Source organism: Arachis ipaensis, chromosome B5 (assembly GCF_059453495.1).
Source record: "Arachis ipaensis isolate K30076 ecotype BB chromosome B5, ASM5945349v1, whole genome shotgun sequence".
Lineage (NCBI taxonomy): Eukaryota > Viridiplantae > Streptophyta > Magnoliopsida > Fabales > Fabaceae > Arachis > Arachis ipaensis.
The window spans coordinates 35,269,686-35,274,613 of NC_142440.1; the positions used below are offsets into that span (position 1 = coordinate 35,269,686).

Sequence of the window (4,928 nt, forward strand, 5' to 3'; positions counted from 1 at the left end):
CCTGAGCAAAAATTTGATTCAGAGGCTGAAAAAGGACTGCAGATGCTGTTGGATTCTGACCTCCCTGCACTCAAAGTGGATTTTCTAGAGCTACAGAAGCCCAATTGGCACGCTCTCAATTGAGTTAGAAAGTGGACATCCTAGGCTTTCCAGCAATATATAATAGTCCATACTTTGCCCAAGATTTGATGGCCCAAACAGGTGTTCCAAGTCAGCTCAAGAATTCTGGCGTTTAACTCCAAAACTGGCACAAAAGCTGGAGTTAAACGCCCAAACTGGCACAAAAGCTGGCGTTTAACTCCAAGAAAAGTCTCTACACATGGAAGCTTCAATGCTCAGCCCAAGCACACACCAAGTGGGCCCGGAAGAAGATTTCTGCATTAATTACTGATTTCTGTAAACCCTAGGCTACTAGTTCTCTATAAATAGGACCTTTTACTATTGAATTTTACACAGATCTTTTGGGAAGTCTTATGCTATCTTAGACACGTTTGGAGGCTGGCCATTTGGCCATGATTAGACCTTGTTCTTATGTATTTTCAACGGTGGAGTTTCTACACACCATAGATTAAGGTGTGGAGCTCTGCTGTTCTTCATGAATTAATACAAAGTACTATTGTTTTTCTATTCAACTCAAGTCTATTTCTTCTCCAAGATATTCATTCGCACCCAAGAACATGATGAATGTGATGATTATGTGACACTCATCACCATTCTCACCTATGAACGCATGACTGACAACCACTTCCGTTCTACATGCAAACAAGCTTGAGTGTGTATCTCTTGGGTTTCTAATCTAAGATTGGAACCTTCGTGGTATAGGCTAGAATTATTGGAGGTCATTCCTGAGATCCGGAACGTCTAAACCTTGTCTGTGGTATTCTGAGTAGGATCTGGGAAGGGATGGCTGTGACGAGCTTCAAACTCGTGATTATTGGGCGTGTGACAGACGCAAGAGGATCAATGGATCCTATTCCAACATGATCGAGAACCGACAGATGATTAGCCGTGCGGTGATAGCGTGCGTAGAACATTTCCACTGAGAGGACAAGAAGTAGCCATTGACAACGGTGATGCCCAACATAAAGCTTGCCATGGAAAAGAGTATGAATGATTCGAATAAGGCAATAGGAAAGCAGAGGTTCAGGAGGAACAAAGCATCTTCATATGCTTATCTGAAATTCCAACCAAAGAATTACATAAGTATCTCTATCTTTATTTTATGTTTTATTTATCTTTTAATTATCAATTATCCATCACCATCTGAATTAGCCTGACTGAGATTTACAAGGTGACCATAGCTTGCTTCAAGCCGACAGTCTCCGTAGGATCGACCCTTACTCATGTAAGGTTTATTACTTGGACGACCCAGTGCACTTGCTGGTTAGTTGTGCGGAATTGTGACAAAGTGTGATTCATGTTTAAGAGCTCCAAGTCCTTTGGCGCCATTGTTGATGATCACAATTTCGTGCACCAAGTTTTTGAAGCCGTTGCCGGGGATTGTTCGAGTTTGGACAACTGACGGTTCATCTTGTTGCTTAGATTAGGTACTTTTCTTTTTATTTTTTAGAATTTTTAAGAATGAATTCTAGAGTTTCAAGGTGATGTTCTTATCATCACAAAAGCTGATTGATTCTCATCAATTTAGTTGCTGAATGTAATGTCCTGCTGAAGCTTGGCCAACCATGTCTAATCTTTTTAGACTGAAGCTTTAGACTAACATTGCATGATTCCTGGAATTCTTATTGAAAGTTTTGAATCCCTTTATTTTCTTTTCCACATAAGTTTCGAAAATCACAAAAAAAATTATAAAATCATAAAAATCAAAAATATTTTATGTTTCTTGTTTGAGTCTAGTATCAATTTTTAAGTTTGTTGTCAACTGCATTCTTCTTGCATTTTTCGAAGACATGCAATATGTTCTTCATTAATCTTCAAGTTGTTCTTGATGATTTCATTGCTCTGATCTTTAAATTCTCTTGTTTTGTGTGTTTTGTTGTTTCTCATATGCATTCTCAATTTGTTAGTGTCTCCTATATGAAAATTTTTAAGTTCGGTGTCCTGCATGCATTGTTTATTTGATCTTAGTTGCAATTTTTATTGTTTCTCATCATTAAAAATTCAAAAATATTTTCAAAATTGTGTCTTTTCAAGTCAATAATACAGAAAATTGAAGATTCAGAACATTCAGCAGAGGAATCAAACAGAAAAAGATGGGCGTTCAAAACGCCCAGTGAAGAAGGAAAACTGGCATTTAAACGCCAGCCAGGGTACCTGGCTGGGTGTTAACACCCAAAAAGGTAGCATTTTGGGCGTTAAATGCCAGAATGGATGCCATTCTGGGCGTTTAACACCAGAAGGACATTAGAGGGAAGATTTTGTTTTTAACTTAAATTTTTTTTTCAAATCTTCATAATTTTTCAAAATCAAATCTTTTTCAAATCATATATTTTCAATCATATCTCTTCAAAATCAATTTCTTTCCATTTTTTATTATTTTCGAAAATCCTTGTTATAATTAATGATTTACTTCAAAATTTTCTAGTTGTTACTTGCCTATTAAGAAAGGATCAAAAGTTTGAATTCTAGAATCATATCTTCTAAATTCATGTTAGTCAAGTAAATCAACTTTAATTTTAAAACTTTCTCTTTTTAATTTTATTTTCAATCATATCTTCTCAATCATATCTTTTCAATCACATCTTTTTCAAAATCAACTCTCAATCATATCTTTTTGATTGCTAATTTCAAAATCTTTTTCAAAAATCACTTAATTTCTTTCCCAATCTTAATTTTCGAAAATCTCAATCAAATTTTCAAATTTCTTTTTATTATTTCAAAATCTTCTTAATTTATTTTCGAAAATTCTTCCCCTCTTCTCACATCCTTCTATTTAAGGGACCAACACTCCTCCTCAAGGTGCAATTCAAACTCTATCCTTCTTGATAAGTTTGAATTCTCCTCTCTCTACCTCCTCCTTCTATTCTTCTTTTCCTCTGACACCTTAAGGAATCTCTATACTGTGACATAGAGGATTCTCTACTTTCTTGTTCTCTTCTCTTTCATATGAGCATGAACAAAGATAAAGGCATACTTGTTCAAGCTAATCCTGAACCTAAAAGGACCTTGAAGAGAAAACTAAGAAAAGCTAAAGCACAATTCTCTCTAGAGGGCCTAACAAATATTTTCAAAGAAGAAGAAACCATGGCAGCCGAAAATAACAATGCCAACAATACAAGGAAGGTGCTTGGTGACTTTACTACACCTACTACCGACTTCTATGGGAGAAGCATCTCAATCCCTGCCATTGGAGCAAACAACTTTGAGCTTAAGCCTCAATTAGTTTCTCTAATGCAACAGAATTGCAAGTTTCATGGACTTCCATTGGAAGATCCTCATCAGTTCTTAGCTGAATTCTTGCAAATCTGTGACACTGTCAAGACCAATGGGGTTGACCCTGAAGTCTACAGACTTATGCTTTTTCCTTTTGCTGTAAGAGACAGAGCTAGGACATGGTTGGATTCACAACCTAAAGAAAGCCTGAACTCTTGGGAAAAGCTAGTCAATACCTTCTTGGCAAAGTTTTTTCCACCTCAAAAATTGAGCAAGCTTAGAGTGGAAGTCCAAACCTTCAGATAAAAGGAAGGTGACTCCCTCTATGAAGCATGGGAGAGATACAAGCAATTAATCAGAAGATGTCCTTCTGACATGCTTTCTGAATGGAGCATCATAGGAATCTTCTATGATGGTCTGTCTGAACTGTCCAAGATGTCATTGGATAGCTCTGCTGGAGAATCTCTTCATCTGAAGAAGACGCCTGCAGAAGCTCAGGAACTCATTGAAATGGTTGTAAATAACCAATTCATGTACACTTCTGAAAGGAATCCGGTGAATAATGGGACAAATTAGAAGAAAGGAGTTCTTGAGATTGATACTCTGAATGCCATATTGGCACAGAATAAAATATTGACTCAGCAAGTCAATATGATTTCTTAGAGTATGTCTGGAATGCAAGCTGCACCAGACAGTACTAAGGAAGCTTCCTCTGAAGAAGAAGCTTATGATCCTGAGAACCCAGCAATGGAAGAGGTGAATTACATGGGAGAACCCTATGAAAACACCTATAATCCTTCTTGGGGAAATCATCCAAATCTCTCATGGAAGGATCAACAGAGACCTCAACAAGCTTTCAACAACAATAATGGTGGAAGAAACAGGTTTAGCAATAGCAAGCCTTTTCCATCATCTTCTCAGCAACAAACAGAGGATTCTAAGCAGAGCCACTCTGACTTAGCAACCATTGTCTCTGATCTAATCAAAACCACTCAAAGTTTCATGACTGAAACAAGGTCCTCCATTAGAAATTTAGAGGCACAAGTGGGACAGTTGAGTAAGAAAATTTCTGAACTCCCTCCTAGTACTCTCCCAAGCAATACAGAAGAGAATCCAAAGAGAGAGTGCAAGGCCATAAACACGTCTCACATGGCCGTACCTGGAGAAGAGGAAGAGGCAGTGATCTCCACTGAGGAAGACCTCAATGGACGTCCACTGACCTACATGGAATTCCCTAATGAGGAACCATGGGAATCTGAGGCTCAGACTGAGACCATAGATATTCCATTGAATTTACTTCTGCCATTCATGAGCTCTGATGAATATTCCTCCTCTGAAGAGGATGAAGATGTTACTTAAGAGCAAGTTGCTAAGTACCTTGGAGCAATCATGAAGCTAAATGCCAGGTTGTTTGGTAATGAGACTTGGGAGGATGAACCTCCATTACTCATCAAAGAACTGGATGACTTGACTAGGCAGAGATTACCTCTGAAGAGACAAGACCCTGGAAAGTTCTTAATGCCTTGTACCATAGGCACCATGACCTTTGAGAAGGCTCTGTGTGACCTGGGATCAAGTATAAACCTTATGCCTCT

At 37.9% G+C, this 4,928-nt stretch overlaps 1 non-coding gene across 1 annotated transcript; it reads right to left on the reverse strand.

The window, feature by feature from the left end:
- Positions 1 to 3,606: 3,606 nt before the first annotated feature.
- LOC148563828 (small nucleolar RNA R71) lies at positions 3,607 to 3,714 on the reverse strand. Its single transcript, XR_015884685.1, has one exon. It is a non-coding gene; the product is annotated as a small nucleolar RNA R71 (small nucleolar RNA).
- Positions 3,715 to 4,928: the final 1,214 nt, after the last annotated feature.